The sequence below is a fragment of the Bidens hawaiensis genome, unplaced genomic scaffold, assembly GCF_021521415.1.
Source record: "Bidens hawaiensis isolate Kalapana, Puna unplaced genomic scaffold, B.hawaiensis_p1.1 tig00061525_1, whole genome shotgun sequence".
NCBI lineage: Eukaryota > Viridiplantae > Streptophyta > Magnoliopsida > Asterales > Asteraceae > Bidens > Bidens hawaiensis.
In genome coordinates this window covers 1-24,320 of record NW_027501072.1, presented here as the reverse complement: position 1 = coordinate 24,320, position 24,320 = coordinate 1, and the positions used below count along the sequence as shown (strand labels likewise).

Sequence of the window (24,320 nt, the reverse complement as noted above, 5' to 3'; positions counted from 1 at the left end):
TGAACAAACCAGCAATTGATGTTTATGCTTTTATCTTTTCTTTCAACTAAAAATCCCATCTTTCTTACTGCACACCATGTGTTCTACCAAATGCCTTTGAACTTTGTCTGCTCCACTAACTATCAGTTTCGTGGGTTTCTTGCAGCAATGGAGATAACTCAGCCTCTGCTAATTCTATACGCCACTGAAACTGGCAACGCCTTAGATTCTGCAGAACGATTAGCCCGTGAAGCCGAAAGACGAGGCTGCCCCGTTCATATACTTTCCCTGGATCAGTTCGATCCGGTAATCACCTTTCGTCTACTTGCTGCGTTTATTTGTGTTAAGCAATACCAACTTTGAGAAATAACCCAACAATTGCTTGAAACTTATGTTTCATATGATGTTTGTCTATTTATTGAATAGAATAGGGGATGATGATATTCCGTTTAAAAACCTTTCAAGTGCTAAAACTCATGTATACATTATGTCACAAAATATCTGTAATATAATTATTTGCTTTCTTAAATTATTTTTCCTCTTCTAACTTATACATATTGCTTGTGGACTGAACCAGAGCTCTTTACCTCGTGCAAAAATTGTAATTTTTGTCGTCTCAACTACAGGACAAGGGGACACTCCAAACCCCATGAAGGTATGTTAGTTATTTGCGCATCAAGTGTTAATTTTAATGTTTTAGTGTTTCTTTTTTTCTTCTTCTGATTTTTTTAACTATGATTAGGCATTTTGGACATTTCTTTTGCAAAGAAGTTTAGGTCGATAATGGCTAGAAAATACAAGGTATGCGGTCTTTGGATTGGGCGATTCGGGCTTCCAGAAATATAATGTAAGTTATCTAGTTGTTAATATATGTACATTTAGGGGTTGGTGGTCAGTTTAGGGCTCAAACAAACCAAAAATAAAAAATTTGGTTTTTGAAAACTGTTCGGTTTTGTTTTTTTTTTCAGTTTTTGCCATTTGGGCTTGAAACTTTTGGGTCAAAAATTTTGGCCCAAAATAATGAATTTGGGCCTGAATTTTTCGTGAGTTAATGATTTATTAATTATTACACATTTGGGCCTAACATTTTGGCTAAATCATTCATTAAGTTTTAATAAATTACTGAACATTCAATAAATGAAAATTCAATCCGTCAATTCAATGACGAAAGTTGGTTTTTATGGGCTTTGTTCGGGTAACAGGTTTAAAAGGCAGTTTGTTTTTTTAATATGGAAAAGAAAGCCTCAACCAGAGCAACATTCCTTTTGCGTGCGGATGTAGCTAAGTTTCTGACTCTATGGTCATAGTTTCCTGCTGGTACATGGAAAACCAAAACCGAACGGAAATTCAGTTTTTCCAGGTTCGGTTTGTTTTTCAGTAAATGCAAAGCCGAAACCAAACCAGAAATTTTGTATTGTCAGTGTCGGTTCGGTTATGAAAGGCAGTTGTTTTTAAGGTTGATTGGTAGATGCAAAACCGAAACCGAACTAGAAATTCGGTTTTTGAAAAAACAGAAAACCAAACTGTTGGTTTTGGGTTGGGTTTGCTATATCATACTTGTGATTTTACGGTGTTTTCTTCTATTGCCTTTAGTTGGCTTGTATGTATCATGTATCTTAATTTTTAAATATCCAATTCTTTAAATATGTTATTAGTAATAACTTAAATGTGTGTGTTTCGTTCAGTTTGTGGCAAAGAAACTTGACAAACGACTTGCAGATCTTGGTGGAGCATCAATTATTGAAAAAGGGTTGGGAGACGATCAACATCCTTCAGGGTATTTTAGTCATTTCCATTATTCTCGTATTATATATTAAATAAATAAACAAAAGAGTGCGTATGATGTTTTATGCAGGTATGAAGGAGCGTTAGACCCTTGGATGTCATCTTTATGGACTATATTATATAATCAAAATCCATTTTTATTTCCTAAAGGTGTAAATATTTCTGTTTCTGATATTAAGACCCTTCATCCACCCAAATTAGACATCACATATCTAGATTCCCATGAATTATATTCACAAACTGAAAGACAAATAGGTAATTAGCCTCGTTTAGTTTCGTTTCACAATCTCATGAAGTTTGGGTTTGGTATAAACGAGCTATAGTAGGGTCTGAGGAGGGTAAGATGTAGACAGCCTTACCTCTACCCCATAAGGATAGAGAGGCTGCTTCCGGTGAGACCCCCGGCTCGATAGTAGTTTTGCATCAAGCCTTGGACATAAGGCACATAGCACTCAATCATCGGGACACCGGCTGATCGGTGCATGTACCCTTGTCTTTCGGCTATCAACGCCACTACATGATGCCTGATTAACCGTCCGTCACTTTTAACGTTATTTTCACGAGATTAGTAAAATAACGTCAAAATTAGTGCAATTTCACTTTTGCCCACCCGAGGGTTCACACATATATACATCATATGTGCGCACCGCAAGCAGGGCTATAATTTAAAAAAATATAAATTACTTATATGCAATGTATCGTGCATATGCAGCCTATGCTAGACTCATAGTGATTAAGCTTTGAAAAATTTAATAATGTGGGAATTAACGTTAAGAAATCATGATTAAGCATCATACGAAAAATGACCTTTTTAACAGGGTGTCACGTTATTACATTCCTTCAAAATAACATAAAACATAAATAACAAGATCTGATTATCTCAACTTGATTCCTCCTTTTCTTCTTTGGCCTTCCAACCTAGGATTAAACACACAAAACCATAAACTTATTTTACACCTTGTATGATAAACTTATTAATCTATCTTGCTTACGATTTGCCAAATTTCTGATAAAAAATATTTAGTTTAAATATTAAATTAGCACCTGAAACATTTGAGTGATGCCCGATCCTCCAGCAATCATTCCAAATGCTTTAAGCTTCTAACATCACTGGGTCGATACTTAAACCGCCCATGGAAATAACAAACTTGGCAGTAAGTTTAACTTCTTAGATTAGCAGTAACTCCAATGTGCATAAAACTTAATTAGCTTTAAATACCATTGGTAGAATAACACAAAAAGCATCATAACAAATTCAAATGCAAACTGTTTTCACTACTAGTCAAATAAGCTTATTATAATATGGCATCTACGTATGTTCACAACTTAAACCAAATTATATGAAAATGGGTCAATTTAGAAAATAAGAACTTGCCTAACCTTAGGTCCCTTCACAGCCAAGTAGTCAACTTCTTTCATCTCTCTGAAGTGGTGTTGTGTTTGGGTCGCCTGAAGAGAAGAAGGACGGAAGGATGTGCATCTGACGCAACAAAATGATGGCCTGTACACGAGCTAAGGAAATACACATCAGTGTTCGAAAAAAGTTGACTTGACATTACATAAAAGAGCACCTTACTTCGTAGACACGCATGTACAATAACAAAACATTATACCCTAAACCAGCAAAGCAAATTTTAACACACAATTGTATAATGAAAAAATACTTTAGGGTGACGCGATAGAAGCCATTGCAGACTCGAAGCAGAAAGTTACATTGAGCTGCTGATAAAAGTTTAGTCGATAAGCTTTTGTTAATGAAGCTATGTATGCTTCATTAGGTAACAAATGTACGCATGAATCGTCTACTCTAAATGCATTAGCCTTTTAACAATTTGGAACAAAGCTATGTATGTATTGTCTAGACATCATGCAACTAAACCCTCTATGAATATTTTCAATAGGAAATCGATCAACAACATGTGTAAGTTTTCTTAATCTAAGACTATGTGTGTAAATGTTCGCTCTCTACGGCTTCCCCATATACGAGTAGTGACAAACAAAAACAATAATCGACAATTTCATGCCCGCGTTTCGAAGCGCCGGTAAACCAACTAATTTGAATAAAAATCAATTAACACAAACTGAACATCAATTGAATTTCAATAAACTACTCAACATCAACAATTTTGCAGTTGAAACCAACCAAACGATTTACAATGAAGTGGCAGGTAAGCGGGCAACAAGCTGCGCTGCAACCCCCTTTTGGATAGCAAACTCAATCCTATTAAAAACAAAGTTTTGATTCTTATGCGATGTTCTATGCGATGTTCTTAAACGGGCCGGAATTTCAGCTAAAAAGGAGGCTCCCGTAAACTTTCTTACGAATCCTCTTGAAGGAAGATCTACGTTACGACCGGCCGATATTCTTGTTTTTGGGTGGGTAGGGGGGAAACATGCTTGTGTGGATCTCACAGGAGTCTCCCCTCTTGTTGGGCTAAGGGACAATGGGTTTGTTGCCTGTCAGGCAGCATTGAAGGCGGCCTCGGGTAAGGTTGTTAAACACGAGAAAGCTTGTTTGGAGAATCAACATGTGTTTATCCCCTTTGCATTTGACACTTTTGGTTACTTAGCTCCAGATCCCATGGACCTTCTAAACAGAGTTCAAAAAGTCATGCATAGCAATTTATCAGCTCATAAGAACATCAATTAGCATATATTATTCAATACATAAGCAAACGAATTTTGTAATTTGATGAATCCTAATGAGATCCTTAGTGATTTTAATTAATTATATTTTATGTTTAAATGTGGTTTTTTATTATTTTATTATTTTTACTTAAAAAAATAATGCTATTCATAAATAAACATGAGGAAAAGGGTAAAACCGTAGTGACTTTGAATGAGTATTTGATACTTAAATCCTCCCACATTGACAGCAGGGCCGCGGAACACCGCAATAACATACATGGGCATGATCGGGCACTAGGGGGCAAGTGTGGAGGTGATCATGAAAAGTGGTTTGAAGTTCTTTAGTATTTCAGTTTTCTGGTTTTTCCTCTAGACATGTTTATTTTTTTGCCAACCCCATCCTGATCAAAAAGACGGAAACAACACTTGGCTACATTTATTTAAACTTTAGAGCCAATGAGCTCAACATATACAACTTTAACCACTATTTTAACAATTTATATCATTTTAGTCAAATTTTTAAAACAATTAAATTAAACTTATAATAACAAATAAGAAAATGTCACTGTTTTTTTTATAAAATAAAATATTTTAAACATAAATTACAAACTTTACAATATGCAAAGTTTGTAACTTATATGAGATGTAAAAATAATATACAACAAAAGAAATATTATATACTCCACATTATGGTTGTGCATAATTTGATTCGAATTCGAAACATTAGAAATTCGTTTCGATTCGAATTCGTTTTTAAAAAAATTAGAATTCAATACGATTCGTATTCGAGTATAGTAAACGGATACGAATTTATAATTTATTATTTAATTTGATTCGAAATTCGATTTCAGAATAATGTCTATACTGTATAATAATAAATGTTTTCTCTTGTCACGTGTCATTCTTTGGTACATTCTTACCTATTAATTATACATTAAACATACATATTTTTTTTAATTAATTTTGATTTTTATAATTGCTTTTACAAAACGTATTTTATTTAAAAAAAAGTTAGGTTTGTTTATTAAACATTTTTATAAATTGAACATTTTTCATTAGTCAACTTCTCTAATATGAATTATATCGTTTTTTTATATATAAAATCATTTACAGATATATTAATTATTTTAGCCCATAAAACTTACTCAAGTTCATTGTTAAAAACACGTGGATCTTTAACTGAACCTGACCCGTCTTCTTTTTCTCTGTAGTCATAATCTCTTTATTTCTATCCATATATTGCTAATCAAAACCATATCAAATCTCTTTTACTTCACATTCTTCGACTAATCGGAAGTTTTCTTCCACTTATGACAGGTTCCTTTTGTTCCAATTGTATCAGTTATATTCTCATAATACTATCCTACTTTAGTTACCATATTTTTAGTGTATCATCTAGGGGTGTCACTTTTACCCGAAACCTGAAGCCCAATCTGAAAAAGCCCGTAACCGAACTAACCCGACTCGAAGAACCCGAACCCGAGAAAAGACTAACCCGAACCCGAACCCGAACCGAAGTAATTGGGTTGGTTCTTGGGTTTGATTTATAAGTTTTGGGTCAACCCGAAAAATGCGAATAAACTTTTAGTTTTGAAATTAAATATATTTTTAGGTATAATAGTTAAGTCTTAGCCACTAAAGTTATCAAAATCTGGTTTTAATCGACTGCTGTCATTCTAACTATTATAGATCGATTGTTTATTATTAATTTACGTTTTCCATTTATTACTAATAGCAACCGAAATCGAACAACCAAATCACGCCCAATTGAATACGATTATGGTTCGAGTTAGTTTTACTCATCTTTTGAAGTGTTTTATCAAGTTATTTTGGTTTGTTATTTGATTATTTGCTTTATAAGCAAAAAAGAATAAGTTGTTTTAATTTTAGTCTTGTAGTTTTTAAATTTTTTTTTTTTTTTTTTGATTTATAGGATACTCAAAACCCGATTAACCCAACCCGAAAAAACCCGAACCCGAATTACTCGAACCCAAAAAACCCATGAGAGATTTGGGTTGGGTTACGGGTCAATATTTAAAACTTTGAAACCCGAAGAACCCAACCCGAAACCCGAAGAACACCCCTAGTATCATCTAATGTTGTATGGAAAGAAATATTTAAAGATTTATGATTTATGATTTATTTTTTAAGTTTGTAAATTATAGTTGCAATTTAACTTTGTACTTATTTAATATAATACTCAATACGTATTTAATGTAATACTCAACTTTACATTATTCGTTTATAATATTTATATATATTTTTTAATTTAAATTTTATTTATCGTAAGAAAGTTAATGATATACTTAGGATTTGATTGTGAAAGTGTTTCACAAATAAATGAAATGATATAACCCGGTTTAAAAGCTATTTGGGTTCGGTGAGACTCATGACCCAACTATAAAATTGATTCTTAATTATAAATAATTGTTTTAAATAAACAAATATTAATTTTTAGTATATCCATATTTTATAGGATTTTCATATCAAATATGTGGTGAGATTAAATTTTAGTTTAACGAGATGTTGTAATCCGTTTAAGAGCTATCTAGGTTTGGTGAGATCCATACCTATAAATTCAGGTCAAATGCATGAGAAACTTCCATTTACAAATAAAATAATCTGGTGGCTTGAGAGAATATAGGGAGCAACAAGAGAGATTTTAAATGTTTTGTTTATATACATATTTAAGATTCTTTTAAGTTGTTCAACCCGTGTAAGACACGGGTACCTAACCTAGTATAAATATATATAATTTATATATACATATGCATATATATATATATATGTATATGTGTATATATATATATATAATTTTTTGTTTGGGCTAAATCCATAAATATAAAAAATGTCCATTACAAAATATTTAAACTCTATAGCACATATTATTATTTTTTATCCCATATTATTTGTATTTTAATTTTGAACTTACTATTCACATGGTATTGTAGCAACTTTAACTAATATTTGTGTACTTTACAATCATGATTTTGATTTTTGAAATTTTTAACACAGGTGAACTTGAATCAAATCGAATTTATTCGAAATTGGTCCGTATCCGATTCGAATTCGAGTTTCAAATATGAATTAAATCGAATTTCGAATATGGTATATAATATGAATACGAATCGAATAATTCAAATTTTATTCGAATACGAACACTAGCAAAAAAATAAATTATTCGGATTATTTGATTCGATTAACTTGAAAATTCGTTATTCGATTCGATGAACACCCCTACTCACACAACATTTTTTTTGGGGGGGGGGGGGGGGGGACAAGAAACCAAACAAACTAAAAAAACGAACCGAATGTTTAGATTTTTAAGTAATTATAAGAATTCAATATTATTTTCGGCCATTTTTTTTGTTTAGAATTTTCAAGCCCAAATAATAAAGGCGAACCAAAAATCGAAAAGTCGAAAAAACTGTAACCGAATGATTTTTAAGTTTGGTTTTATTACCTTAGAGCATTCTCAATCCATTCCCTAAAATTATGTGAGGGTGATTTGTAAATTATATGGTATGGTTATGAGTGGTTGTGAGTAGATGAGATAGAAAATTTATACGAGAAAGTTAAATTTGGGGTTTCACTGTAGATACTGTATAAGTTTTTAATATTTTCATAAATTAGCTGTGAGTGAAAGAGAGAGAAAATATGATGATAAACGTATATAAAAATATTATTTAATTAAATAGGAGAGAAAAAATACAGATAATTTTATGATAAACGTGGATATAGAATGCTCTTTGCTCCTAAAAAAAGGTATAGTATCATCAGTATCAAGTGTCAAACTCATCAACAACCAAGATTTATTTGTTTGTTTGTTTCATCAAGATGCTGCTGCTATCTTCATTGAATCTGGGTTACAAACCCAGATTGAATTCTTGTTCCACGGTACCCAGCAGCCGTAATTTCAGCGAATCAACCACATTCAGAATCACAAACCCTAAACCCGCAATCGCCGCCGCCGGAACAATTTCAACGCCCCCGCCGGAGGTTTCTCTTTCATTTCTTCTCCCTAATTAAATGTATGTATGTTGTTTTGAAAGATGATATTCGTTACTGGGTTTCCCTAATTCATGTAGAAGCTTGGAGTGGTGGTGAAGCCGATGGAGAAACCGAGGCTGGTGTTGAAGTTCACATGGATGGATAAAAACATGGGGTTAGCCTTGGACCAAGTGATTCCTGGTTTCGGAACCATCCCGGTTACCCCCTATTACTTTTGGCCAATAAAAGATGCCTGGGAAGAGCTTAAGATCATGCTGGAGACCAAACCATGGATTTCTCATAAACAAGTCGTTGTTCTTCTGAATCAGGCTACTGATATCATTAACCTCTGGCAGCAGACCGATCGCTCCTGAATCCTTGAGCTTTTATTATTGTAACAATTGCTCTCTATAGTTATAATGCGACTTGTTGTATCGTTGTTTGAAGCATCATTGACTAATTCTATGTGAAACAAACCGAAACCCCCTATTAATTGTGAAAATTCAAATTCAGAAAAAATATTTATCAATAGTTGCTGCAAGCGGTAAACAAATGATAGGTTTAGAATCGATTTTTAAACGTATAAAAATGATGTTACCTTGTGTCTACCTTGAAGTTTATGAAGGTTACTTTTAAGTAAATTTGGTTACAAATACTAAGCTGTAAATATGTTAGTAAGACTTAATTGGTAGCAATGATGGTAAGTCTTTTTAGAACGACTAGCTTACGTACTCTTAATCCGTTGAAGTTTATGAAAGTTTTAAGTGAATTAATCACGTTTGACTTCAAACACACCGACTAATAAATTATCATTTTTGGTTAACGGGTTAAAATTGACTTTAATGGGTCTAAAGTGCCGATCTTAGTTAACAAGTCAAAACTGTTGTTTTTTCAAACGGGTTAAAATTGTCATTTTGTGTTAATTTTCAAAGTCAGTTGATTCAAGAAATCAACTCTTGAAAAATTCCTACCAATAATTAATGGGACATTTATTTAACTTCATGTTGTGAAAATCATGTTGATAATTAATGGAAATTTTATTTAACATCTTGTTGAAAAAATCATGATGATAATCCAATATTGCAAACCTTTAAAATAATACAAAAACTATCATTTGCAGTAAAGTGTTAACGGGTTACCATTTTGTGAATGGGTCAAAAACTCAAAATTAGTAAACGGGTTAACAGTAATTAATATTATCATTACACTATAAAGCAATAGTGACTTTCAACAAGTTTCAACCATTTCCTCTAATTTTACCCATTTAACCGGTTTTAGAACAGAACACATCCCAAAACCGACCCATTCATAACAAACCGGTAGCCATAGTTTCTATAGAATATAAAGTGTGACCTAAGCAAGTAAAGATCATTTGCTACGTCCATATATCATGTTTGTTTTGCAAATTTGTAACTTCTACCTTGAAAATGATCATATAGTGTTGTAACGAACCGAAAGAGGCCTTGTTCTTGTTCCTTCATTGAGCTTTTATCGGACAAACTGACGGTTCACGAACATATAAGCTAACGAATTTTCATGTCCGTGTTAGTTCGTTAAGGAAATGAACTTGTTCCTGTGTGTTCACGTTTATCCGTTAACTTTCTAAACAAATGCTAACAAACATAAACGAAAACAAGCGGACATATATTGATTTGGAAATATAAAAGAACATTATTAATTACAAACATTAGACATAACCATCCAAAAGATAAATCAAGTTTAACTAAATAATATCTAATTAATCGAACCGGATTTATTTTTCATGTTTGTCCGTTTATTAAACGAACGGATGCAAAGAAACTTCCCACTGAATGTTCAATTCATTTACAGCCCTACTTCCACATGAAAAAATCTCCTAGGCATCACAGCAGCAATCTTTAGTCACTATCTACCAGGTCAATACCGCCACAAAAAAATGCGGAAGGTCCAAACACATAGGAGGAGGCAATCATCACACAAATTGATATCCTGCAGATAATCAAACCCAAAAAAAGGGTCAGACCAGGTATATGATTCACAAATTTCCACTAACATAACAACAGATAACTGCTACAAGGGGAGTTAGCAAACCAACTATAAGCAAAGTAAACCAGAGTCCAAACTTGACTGAAAAAGATTATTACAAAAAGTCAAGGTCATAAACCTGAGCCCTTCCAACCTTCTGCCAAAAATTAGGAACAAGTATCAAGGATAATAACCAATACAATCCCACAAATCATGGCTGGTCAAAGATGAGATATTCACTCCATAAGTTATGTCTTTCATATAATTGTAATCAAATGTATTCCTAAAATTAGCTACTAGTTCTTGTATATCTATCTATTATAATAAAAGACTACTTAATTTTGTCACTTGTCAATCTCATAGACCTTCTTATCTTTTTTTTCAACCTATTTTAATAATGGTCCCTTATCTTTAAGGCATTTTAATACATGAATTCAAGTTTATTTTTATTAAAGGTAAATCATAATTAATTCATTCATTAACATTAATGGTGAAATAAGAAAATAAGGAAATTTTAGCATTGAAGTTGCAGGCCTTCAAGAATAAAATTTTCAAGTCACGGATAATTGCAAATTAAAGAAAATAAAGGTGCATCATTGTCGAGGAATTTGGATTTGTATGGTAATAACTACAAATTGTTTTTAAACTAGGATTCGAGCAACGGTGCATAATATTTTATATAAGGTTAGTTTCATATTTAGATTTAAAATTTTCTCATATGCACTTGAACTCAGGAAAACATGTATTTTCTTAATTTTCTCTAAACATTTTATATAAATATTGCAAACATGGAGAACATCTATTACATAAATCTGTGTTTAGCTTTAATTAATTAATTAAAGTTGAATATTATAATTACAATCCATATATATAACGATTTACTGTATGAACTAGATGTAATTTATTTATTTGACTTTTTATGTAATATAAAGGGTTTTAGTTAGAAGAAGATCAATATTTAGTTTTCAATATTTTCTTCTATAGCTCAGACCCAAATGCTTCAAAACTGTCACACCCCAAAGTGCGAATGTTACAAAAACATATATTTTATGACTTGATTTATACCTTTTTAATACATTTAAATATATTTAACTTAATATAACATGCCTCATAAGACAAATTACTTAATTAAAAGCATTCAAATTCGAAATTTTAAATCAAAAAATATATTTCAATTCCATCCCACTATTTCGCTTTCCAAAAATTATTTAGGATATTGAAACCTAGATTCATAGAATATCGTTTTCGTTAGGTTTTTACATAATTTCAATATTATATTAACTTACTAATTTTATTTTTATACAAATACAACGAATTGAGGTTATGTTAGTCTTTTCAGTTGGTTGATATATAATTAAAGTGTTTATTATGGTTTATACTCAAAATAATAAAGCTATACACAAAATTTTAAAAAAATTACGGTTATAACATTTATTATTAAAATCTCTTATAAAAATTTATTATGATTCACACCTTAATTATAACGCAGCTTAATAGAAATATTTATTCTTTTTATTTTTATTTTTCTTATTCTTTGTAATTTAATCATGTTCCTCATTACATTTCAATGATATTCTATTTTCATACTAATTGTAAAAAAAAATAGTTAATTATGTTAAAAGTTATTTAGCATGCTTTCATAAAATCCGAGATCTTTGCTTCTTCTTCTTCTTCTTCTTTTTTTCTCTATAAGTTGTTAAAATTTATATATATCGATTAATTAAGTATTTCAACAACTTTCCATAATATGAACTAGTATATATATATATATGTATATATACACGTCTTATTGTAATAGACAAAGTGTGTTTGATTATGCTCTTCTAATAGTGTGATTGTTTATCATCTTTTTGTTAGACCCCTCGATCTTTTCCGACTTCTGATCACTCTTCGATAACTTGGACACCATAATTAATCACCAAATATAATAACAATATAGAGACAATATATTGAACAACCAGAACTTTAGATTGATTAAACTACAACGTATGTTGATGATAATGATTACAAAACCTTATGGAAGTTCTCCTATATATACTACTTGAAAGGACGTGACGTTTCATAGAACGGTTATAAGATAACCGTCTGTAACTGCCGTCCCTATATTTAAGCAACTGATTAATGCTTGTTAATATGCAGCCCAACAAATATTAAACAAGCCCAAACAGCCCCTAACGGGCCTAAAACAGTTTCTGCCCAAACCGGGCCCAGACACAAACGAACTAGAAACAAACAAAGTTAATCGTACTTGACAAAATAAACGAAAACACTAAATACTAACAACAAGCCCAAACGAATTAAGGTTAACATTTCCCCCCCTAATTCATTTATCCTTCAATTTCTTCACTCGGTTGGATCGTCATTGATGAAAGTGTAGGCGAGATCATCTTCATTTGGGTCCTCGATATCCAAACCTGGATCCCTTTTAATCTGAACTTGAGCATTCTTCGACCCGCATGGTCCAAAACCTGGTGGAAAATTCCCAACTGTACTCGTACTATCTTCCCCCAATACTTGGCTTGCAACTTCCTTCCCTTTGCTTGTTTCCCCAATCTTTGCATCACTTTTAATGACGTGATAATACCAATCTATTAAATCAAGGTTTTTCACGTAGGCCAGCTTTAAAGTCTTTCCATCACCAAACTCATATCCCAATTGAATAGCCATAAGATCCCATTTATGTTCTTCACACACGTGTTCATAACCACCTTCAACAATTACCAGAACATATAAATTCAACACATCAATCTTCTTACCATTCGCCAATACCGGTAGACATTCCTGGGGCTTCTCGATCTCCAAATATTCTTTCATAAACCAACTTATTAATCTATCGAACTCTTCTTGAAATATTTCTTCATTCTTGATGAGCCTTTCATGTATTTTCACCAAATCAAGAAAATTTATAATACTTTCTCGTGAGATATCTTCGTCAACCTCTTCAATAGACAAATAAGGGTCACTTGAGAAATATTTCTAAACATTGTCTCTAAGGATATGATGTGTAACATGGGGTTTTTCTTAACGGCTTCCAAATACCTTTCCAAAGCCTTCTTTGCCTTCACAAAACGAACCCGTTCCTTCTTTGCAGGTTCTTCTTTCGGTTCCAACTTAATTTCCTTTTCATGAAACGAACCAAGTTCCTTCATAATCTCATCGAACTTCCGATTATATGCCTTAGATTGCTTCATCAATCTCCTTGAAGTGACTCCTCACTCCGGTCATGTGATTACTAGCACCATTGTCTAAATACCATAGACTTTCTTCTGTTGACGTGTGCTTCTTGGGTTGGACTTCACCCTCGTTCAACAGGACTTTTTCACTATCATCCACAGTGATTGCCATTAACAGTGTTGGCTCTTCATCTTCTTGCACCAAGTTTGACTGTGCTTCACCAACATTCTTTTTTGGACATTCCCACTTAAAGTGTCCAAACTTCTCATAATTGTGGCATCTGACCTTTCTCTTGTCGAACTTCTTCCAATTCTTGTTCTTCTTAGGTCTGCTTGACGAGCCTTCTTCCTTAGGACTTTGCTTGTCATTCCATTTCCCTTTCGATGGGTTAAACTTTCCTCGTCCACGATTTTCAAATTGCTTATCTCGGCCTGAATTGTTGTCGTGGCGTGTGTACAACAATCTGTCTTGACCATCTTCAAGGCCTCTTTTCTTGAGCTTTATCCGCTCTTCATAAGTCTTCAATTTCCTGACGATTTTGTCGATTGAAACTTCATCTATGTCGGTACTCTGTTCTATTGATGCAACAATCTGGATAAACCGATCTGGCACAGATTCTAAGAGTTTCCATACAATCATGGGTTCATCCAAGGATTTTCCCAGTTCACTTGCCTTTGTAGCAAACGTGTTAATCCTCTCTATGAAGGTGTCTGTTGACTCGTCCTCCTTCATCTGCATCATTTGGAACTCCACCATTAATGATTGTAAACGAGCCTTCTGTACTCGTTCAACACCGACATGTCTCTTCCTTAACGCATCCCACACTTCTCTTGTTGTTCTGCAACTTGCCACTTGCAGAATAACAGCCTTCGGTATCGCATGATACAGGTACGCAATTGTTGCCTTGTCCTTTTGAACATCTAGTTGTGTACCTTCAGTAGGTTCAATCATTTCCCATAATCCGTTCGCCTCAAGAATCATCTTGATTCGAATTGCCCAAACAGTATAGTTTGTGGACTTTAAAATTGGGCATTGATAATGGGTCAGCGATCCTACCCCCTTTGTGTGTTACCATTGCGTTGTTATCCAGATGTGACTCCGAATTTGACATCCTCTCAAATCGTATAACTTCCACCTTGACTGACTCAGGTTTTCACAATCCCCGTATAGACAAACCTACTGGTTCTATACACTAAAAATACAATATTCAAGAATATAATTTGCAAATATAACCTGAATTTTGTATTAACCGATAGAACGCCAATCTTATTCCTTCAGTCACCCTTGATTATGCGAATCTTATTCCTTCAGTCACCCTTGATTATTCCTTAATCGAAACTCGTTCTAAAAAACGTGTTATACGTACTGACAAACCGAATTAGCCCTGTATATCCTTCTTCGGTTTAGTCCTTCAACAAAACTCCTTTTTTTGTTGGAATCGATCAACCTATGATCTTTAACCTCGGTTTCTGATTCGTACCTGTAACAAATCACCGTTGTGCCCGCCTTTATTTACCGGATATCGCCGGATTTTCAATAGCCCGCAAACACAAAATACCACGATGCCTCCTTAACTTCCGATTACCCTGCCGAAAAACTCTATACCGACGCCCTTTTTATACCACCGAAAGTCGCACCGCTACCCTTAACAAATTTATCTCTTTATTTGTTGAATTTAGAAACTGGAATTCACCACCGCCACTAATCCTTAGCGTAATCTTCAAAAACGTTGCCACTTACATAGGAATATAACCAAAATTTTGTTATTGAAAAAACCGGGTTCGTCGGAACCGAATACCGCCGAATAAAACCACACAGTTGGTTTTTTTTTTCTTGTGTTAAAACCTTTCAATCCACTGCCGGAACAACACTTGGAAGTTGACTACTTTGCCAAGTGGTCATAAGGCGATTGGTCTGAAGTGGGTGTTCAAGACGAAGAATGATGATAAGGGAAACATTGTGAAATACAAGGTAAGGTTAGTAGCAAAAGGTTACGTTCAAGAACATGGCATAGATTTCGATGAAGTATTTGCACTAGTTGCACGTATCGAAACTGTTCGGTTAATCTTAGCCTTGGCAGCCTATCATGGCTGGTAAGTACATCATCTGGATGTAAAGTCAGCATTCTTAAATGGAGAATTGATAGAAGAGGTCTATTTCTCACAACCTGAGGGTTTCATAAAGCCTAAGAATGCGGGAAAAGTATACATGCTTACTAAAGCATTGTATGGACTAAGGCAAGCATCACGTACTTGGAATATGAAGTTGGATAAGACGTTGAAGTCGCTGAACTTCAAGAAATGCAATCTGGAACAAGCAATGTATATAAAGAAGTCGAAGAATTCTACACTGATCATTGGAGTTTATGTTGATGACTTGATAGTCACGGGCACTCCAAAGAAGGAAATTGACTTGTTCAAATCCCAAATGGAAGATAAGTTTGAATTGAGTGATTTTGGATTGCTAGCATATTATCTAGGGATTGAAGTTACCCAAGTAGGGGGTGAGATTGCAATAAAGTAGACAGGATGTATCAATAAAATCCTGGAAATTAGTGATATGGTTAACAGTAACGAGACCAAAATTCCCATAGATCCGGGAACAAAGTTAACTAAGACTGAGGGAGGCACTTCTATAGACTGCACTCGATACAGAAGTCTAATCGGGAGTCTAAGGTACTTGTTGCATACAAGGCTTGATTTATGTTACTCAGTGGGATTGTTAAGTAGATTCATGCAAGAACCTATGGATCATCACTTGAAAGCTGTTAAACAAATGATACGCTACATCAAAGGAACGAAGGAGCAATCATCAACAAGAAAGGAGGCTGCAAGATAACTGGTTATAGTGATAGTAGTTATGGCATTAACACAGACAAAGGAAAAGGAACTACTGGGCTTGTATTCTACTTTGGAGAATCTCCTATAACCTGGTGTACACAAAAGCAACAAACGGTTGCGTTATCATCATGTGAATCAGAATTTATGGCAGCAACAGCAGCAGCATGTCAAGCACTGTGGCTAAAGCGCTGACTTGGAGAACTAACTGGTTAGAAGGAAGAGAAGATAACTCTGAAGGTTGACAACATTTCAGCAATAGCGCTTATAAAGAATCCAATGTTTCATGGAAGGAGCAAGCATATAGACACACGTTATCATTTCATTAGAGAGTATGTGGAAGACGGACACATAAATGTGGAGCATATTAGCGGTGAGTTACAAAAGGCAGATATTCTGATAAAGACACTCGCAAGAATCAAGTTTGCAACTATGAGGCACATGCTCGGTGTTCAAGATCTACGACAAGAAGATGATCGTGATTAAGGGGGTGAATGAAGCGTTAATCACTCGTCATCAAAGTACAAGGGTCGTATTGTAATTAGTTATAAGTATGTTTAAGTCATACTTAAACATGTATGTAAGTATAGGGGTTAGAGTCTCAAGTTGTTAAGTTTGTAACTGTCAATAACATGTGTCTGTATATTATGGTTCTTGAAAGGTTGCAACCCTAAAATCACACCTCTTGGTGATCTATATATAGGGGCAACATCAGTACGTTTATTTCATTCAATCCAAGTTCAAGTTATTCAAGAAAGATTGTTGTTCATTATCATTGTTCATCTTATCAATTCTTTATCAAAGATCCAAGATTGGGCCAACACTTTTCCAAATCATTCAATTCTTGTTAACAAGATCCCGGGATAAAAATTGACAAAGAACCAGCAAAAGAACCACGGAAATTGCAGCACCCTGTTCATTATTTGATATTGTCTTCTTAAAGAATATCAGTTAAGTTTGGTTTGTGAGGTCTAAATTTAATCATTTTTATTTAATTTTACATATTATTTTATTTGGGGTTACGATAAAATAAATGAAGCTAGTTACTGATTGACTGGATCATGAAAGATAATATATATTTATTTGAAAAGAAACCAGGGACAAACATAACATTGTTGGCTTGTTACCTGTTTGAGCCAAAATGCTTCAGATTCGACATCCTAGCAAAAATATATAATGCACACCAACACTAATGCCATGCAGTCTTTTCCTCATTTCCAAATATGTGGCCAATGTTTAGTCTGACAAGTTGCTGTCCCTAGCTATATGTTCTAAGTTGACCAGTTCTGGTGGATTGCATCTTATAATTTTGGGTCTTGATATTAGGATGGCTGCTGATTTGGATCAAACCACAGTTGCTAAGAATAGTTTGAAACTTGTAATCTGGTACAATGATTAGATGGCTAGATCGCCAGGAACCGTTCGATCTATCCTGGTTGTTCACTCAAAAACGAGAATAAGTTTGGTGTTGGGGTTTTTCTCTGTCACGCACACTTTCTCTATCTACAACAACTTGGTGGAGAAGTAAAATGATCTAACAACTTCTAATTCCATTCTTTTATACATGAATTTGTGATAATAACACAATCAACCCACGCACTTTTAAAAATGACAAAACAAACCTCATCCTTTCTTTGATATCTAAGGTGAATTGAATTTGGGATGTTACATTGCTGGAGTTTCATCTTTTGCCTAGAAATGCTCGTCTGAACTCCGAAGTCGCAATCGTCACCATTACGATGGAAACCTAGCAGTTGCCTATGCTTCCTTTGCGAGACTCATCACGTCCATGACAAAATCAGATTTAGAGGACACAACATGTGACCGATGTTCATAGGTCTCAATGAGTCGAGCCGAGAATATGTCGCTGCCGATTTCAGCTTCCGCCATAAAAAACGAGACATCATAACCGACAATTGCATCCTCTATCGTTTTCGTTACCACTTTTGTGGGATCTTAAGTTTTTGTGTTGTTGTTTAACCACCATATACCACTTCTACTACCGACACTATTGCCTTCACAAGGACTCGTCAAAAATCGTAAAGCCTCTCCCCTTCGGTTCTCTCTCTACGATGTATTCTCTCAATAACATTCTTTCTCATTTACTCCACTCTCTAATCTATCGTTTTGCACCATTATTGTTCGTCTTTGAAACTCAATGGTGTGTTGGCTGGATGTGGGTGCGATGCGATGGTGTGGTGGCTAGATATGGGTGCACTACATTGGTTGGATATGGTGCAATGCGGTGGTTTGGTAGTAGTGGGAAGAGGATGGTGGCAGATGGCGGCGTAGGGGTGGGTGGTGATAATAGATTTCAAATTTGTAATTAGTAAAAATTGATGATGAAGCTTGCAATATGTGGAAACCACAGGGATCAAACATGCAGTTAACTCTATGTTTTATACAAGAAATATTTATACTATGCTAACTACTACTAAGGGGGCGCACTCTCGTTTTTACTTGCTCTTCTAGAACCAAATGCCCAGGAATCTATCTACTATTATAATAAATAAAACTTATTCTACCATCTATTCAAAATCTTTCAGCAATTGAGTGCCACGGTGGCAACTCATTAGATAGTCTATTCCAAGTATTTCTGCCTTAATTAATTGAAGATTCCAATTTTCATTCTTGCAATTACTTTGGTCAAAATTCCTTCATCGCCTCAAACCCTAAAAAACCTTTCGCTTCACCTTGTCTAATCATAACTGCGATTTGAGAATCAATCTAGAAAGATTAACGCGGAGATAGCGATTGTAAGTATGTTTGTGATTGAACCTCTATGTTTCGTTTGTTGGTATTTCGAGCAGTTATGTTGCTTTGATTAACTAAGAAGACAGGGGATTTCATCGGAACCTTAATCTACCCCTCACCATTGTGCATTGACGAAGCTGATCAATTGGATTGTGCTTAAGTGTAGTTTTATGAGCAAAGGAGTTTCATTTTTTTCTTCCGTTGGTCAGCTTTTGTATAAAATTTGAAATGCTAATCATTTTGTGGTAAACAATAAATCAATTTAGATTCTCATTGCTATGTAGATAAATAACCTATATTACTTGTGATCGATGTTGCCTACACAATCATAATGATGCTAAATGTAGAGAAAATGTAATTAAGTGGCTAAAATTGAGCCATCACCACTTTGGTGGGATGGTAAAGGCTTTGGCCTTTGGGTGAGAGGTCCAGGGTTCGATTCCTGGCATTGGCGGTATAATGTAAATAGTAGGAGGAAAGCTTGAACATTTAAAAAAAAAAAATAATAATAATAATATAGAAATTGAGTTTCTCTTATTGTTGCACAGTTATCTAAATCATATTATTGTTAACCTTTCAATCAAATAATATTTAAAGATTATTTGCATTCTGTTGTTCAATGGAACCTTTTAGGCTCACACGTATTTACAAAGCACTTTTTAGTAATACTTAACATAATGACACCTGCATATGTGAAATAACTGAATTACTTTATATTATTAGAATTGGTTTGCTTGAGGTGCAGTGTTGTAATTGAATTAGCAATAGTTGATGGATTGGACCCTCGTGTGCATCACTAAGTCTAGCCTCTTTTAGGTTGCACTGTTTTTTTTTTTCTATTAATATTGATGTAGATCTTAGAAAGAGAAAAAAATAGACATACTTAAAATGAGTGAACTCAGAATCTTCAAGTGAGTTATTCATTTGGTTGTTTTTTGAATTGCATTTTCTACAGGTCACATCTGATCTTCATGGTCAAAACATTTTGAAATGTTATAAGGTTTAAAACTGTCGCAAGATCGATTTGACATTCTCTCTTTGTTGGGGGCATTTATTTCAATTGACAATGGTGGAGCAAAAGATATTTTGGTGGGATAATCGTTTCATTTGCGGGCCATGATGGACGTGTTATGGGTGGGGTTTTGCTGTAGCTGCTGGTCCATTCAGGTGGGATGATCGTTTCTTTGACGGATCCTGATGAATACTCTCTTAATTTTTATCAATCTGTAAAGCTCGATAAGATTAAAATTTTTGTAAAAATTATCTTGTCCAAACATCAGTTAAGGTTTACGAATTTTAATTTTCCTAGCAAGTAAAAGAGACTATTTTGCTATTTATTAACTTCCAGATTGTAGACTTATATTGCTCTATGTGGTTGCAGTGTTATTTCAAGAGAAGATCAAAGTTTTTCTAGATCCAGTTGGGATCACCATTATTCTTACATTCATTTGTAAGTATTGCATTCATGCCCATTTTCTAATTATTTTATTTCCTTTGTAGTTATTAATTTTTTGATTTGGTTTGTACTAATTTTAAGCGGATTTAATCCTTCGAGAGACTTTCGGAACATTTAATGGGCATCATGTTATTGTTTCAATGGCTATTATTTTAGATAGCAAAAAATTTTAGAGGGTATTTTTGTTAATTAAAAGTAATGTAGTCAACAAGTAATATACCCGGGATACACAAAATTCTATATCCCACTTATTATATATCAAAATTAATTGATTTTGTATATTAGACTTTGAAAATCTAGATTTCTTTAGTTAACGAACAATACTTGCACCGCAAATGGGGCCGTTAAAGAAATTAGCAATCGTTTGCTTTCCATGTTTCTAGAATATGAGAGAATACCTTAGTGCTTAAAATGTTGACAATAAAAGTGGTCTGTGTAATGGAACAAGATTTCAGAAGACTTTGAAATTGTGTTATTAAAGTTGAAGTCATATTCAGAACCAATATCGGAGATCACACTTTTACTTCAAGACCAAATCTTATACGCATTAGATAAAAGAATTCTCATCCAATTTTAATGAAACCAGTTTTCGCTTGCTGTTTATTTAACAATGATGATTAATAAAAACCAAGACCAATCACTTTCGAGAGTTGGTTGTTTAAACATCTAGTTTTCGGTCATGGTAAGTTGTATATTGTGCTGTCTAGAGTTAAATCAAAGACACGTTGAAGGAACTAATTTTTATAAAGATAATAAACTTTCAAATAAAACTACAAATGCTACGCATAAAGAAATTTTTTAAAGCTTTATGATAACTTCATCATGTAATTTTGTTTTGTCTTATGTAATTTAATTTGTAATTTATTCGACTTTAGAATACATCTTTATATTTATTCATCAAAATCACAATATTATTTATCCAACTCTCACACGGGTCACTAACCTAGTTATACTATATATAAAATTAAAACGCTTTTCTACTGTATTATTAACAATTTTGCAATTTTAGTCCTTTGATATTTTAAGAATACATGTTTTGGTGTAGTGTAGCATTGACTTTTATATCTTTAGTCTCTTGAGATTTTGAGAACACATTTCTTTCCTTTATTAGTGTTTATAATTTTTTGTGCTTTCTTCATCGCTTTTACACTCAGCTTCGACCAGTACATTTTTCTCCGATGATTATATGTTGCTTTTGGTTATAGTAAAATGTAAAGGATGTTTATGTGATTTCTGTAGTTTGATTTTTTTTTATTTATTATTATTATTTTTATTTTTTGTAGAACGACGTTGTTGGCTTTAGAATAACTTTCTTATGTTTTTGTATTCGCATTTTGATATTAGAGCAACCTAACCCGGGCGGACGTGTTAACCAACATGACAAGAAAGTTTTAATTTTATTAAAAATCGGCCAGCACTCGGGGAGCGCGGGTGTAACCTGCCGGCTGAATAAACTCCAATAACCAACACCTACAACAGATAAAGCATCGGGGAAAAAAACAAGAAAGAAAAATTGCCACAAGCTTTAATGAAGGCCAAGGCCATTGTGGATGGCTTTAGGTAAATATTGCACAGCACCTATAAACGTTTTATATTAATACATCAAATATTGTATTATAGTTTCAGAAATTTTAATTCTGCAAAAATACAATCAAGCATAAGAAAGGTAAAAAATAATACAGATTATTAATAAAACATAGATAAGTATTTGAATATGTTTTATTATTATTATTATTATTATTATTATTAGCAGCAGCAGCAGCAACTTTGAGTACTAGAAACTCAAAGCTTCACTACTTCTGGGATGTGCACCGGGTACCGATCAACGCAATCATCCCACGGACCGCCGGTGGGAGTCTTGACACTCCGGTTACACTTCCAAACAGCACTGTTACACTTGAAACCACTTCCAAACGCAATTTGCCAAACCCTATCACCTTTCTTCATCCTTCCTTTCGATTCGATGTAGCTCAGCTCATACCACAGCGACGAGGACGACGTGTTCCCAAACCTATGCAACGTCATCCTCGAAGCTTCAACGTGCTCTGGGGACAACTGTAGGCTCTTTTGTAGCTCGTCTATTACCGCCCTCCCGCCTGCGTGTATGCAGAAATGCTCGAACGCTAATTTAAAGTCAGGAATATAGGGCTTCCATTTTCGATTAAATATTTTATGGCCGATTAGGGTTAACAAGAAAAGAAGCTGTTCGGACGCCGGTAACACTAAGGGACCGATTGTTGTGATGTTTGATTTGAGAGCTTCACCTGCTATCTCCATGAGATCTTTTGATAAACTCATACCAAGGAATCCTTGTGGATCCTCCTGTTGGTGGACACATGTATACGCTCTGTCGTCCGAACCTTTGTGGGTTCGGACGACATGGACAAGTTTGTACTTGGCGTGGTTCCTTTCCTGTCGTTTATTGGACAGTAGAAGCGCGGCCCCGCCCATCCGAAACAGGCACATCGGAACAAGCATTGCTCGCTCGCGTCCGGGATAATAAAATGGACTAAGAACTTCAACACTAACCACAATTGCGTTAGAATTCGGATGAGCCTGAAGCAAGTGCTGAGCTAAATCAATGGAGATTATTCCAGCACTACACCCCATACCGGCCAGATTATAGCTCTTGATATCATTCCTTAACTTATACTTGTTCACCACCATTGCGGACAAGGATGGGCTCGGAGAAAACCCGCTACAATTCACTATAAGAATATCGATATCGTCAGGTTTCAAACCGGTTCTCGCAAACAGGTTATCAATGGCGGAAAACAGTGCGTATTCGGCTTCAACTCGAGCGTCTTTCATGTTAGGATTAGGCGGGAGGTAATGATTAACTGGAGGCAGACTCGTCTCTTCTCCTAATCCGGAACGTTCAAGAATCCGAGTTAAAAACTCAGCAGCCTTAAGGTTATCCTTGAGGTTCAACCTAGTGTGTTCCATAAAGGTTGAGAAAGGGACACGAAACATTACCGGAGCTTTGTAGCATGTGTAATCAACGAGGTAAACTGATTGGGGTTTTGACATGAAGTAGATTGTTGTGATAATAAGGAGGATGAAAAACACAGATAATATTATTTGAACAAGATCCAGTTGGAAGGAGATATCGGATAAGATTTGCGGCATTTTGGGAGCTAGACTTAAGGTTGAAACAATAGCGGATGGTGAGGAAGGTTGAGAGGGGAATGCTGGGAGATTTAAAGGCGTGAATGTTGGGTTTTAACAAGATTATCAAAGTCATAAAACCTTACTTTTACCAAAAACGCAGCGGATAAATGTTTTAAATCTTGTTAGTTTATGGTGTATAAAACCAATTTTATACATGCAAAACCCAAACCCGGATCCATATACGAAATACATACTATCAAACACATGCATGTCACTATAAGTTCATGCATGTTAAACTACCTTTCAAGTAAACCAAAACCGGGTGAAGAAAGAATGATTGAAAGGCAAGAACTTGAATATGGAAGCTCCTCAAGCTAGCATACCCCAAGCCTCCGACAATACACCTTTGTTTAGCTAGGATTCACTTGAAAAACCAACTCCTCCTTGATGTTCTTCCTTATGGCCGAAAATGGGAGAGAAAAGGAAGAGAGGAATGTTTTGTTACTTGCAAAAATGTTGTAAGAATTAATGAAAGAGAGTTAGGGAGTTAATGGAAGCACCACCCATGGCACCCACTCATATCCAATGCGTGTCTCCACTAA

At 34.4% G+C, this 24,320-nt stretch overlaps 1 long non-coding RNA gene and 1 pseudogene across 1 annotated transcript; one reads left to right on the top strand and one right to left on the bottom strand.

The window, feature by feature from the left end:
• Positions 1 to 150: 150 nt before the first annotated feature.
• On the top strand, positions 151 to 16,366 carry LOC143603406 (uncharacterized). The gene is made up of 5 exons (XR_013148051.1): positions 151 to 285; positions 557 to 634; positions 722 to 826; positions 1,665 to 1,756; positions 16,355 to 16,366. It is a non-coding gene; the product is annotated as an uncharacterized LOC143603406 (long non-coding RNA).
• A 6,022-nt stretch (positions 16,367 to 22,388) lies between these two features.
• On the bottom strand, positions 22,389 to 23,751 carry LOC143603407 (3-ketoacyl-CoA synthase 6 pseudogene; annotated as a pseudogene).
• Positions 23,752 to 24,320: the final 569 nt, after the last annotated feature.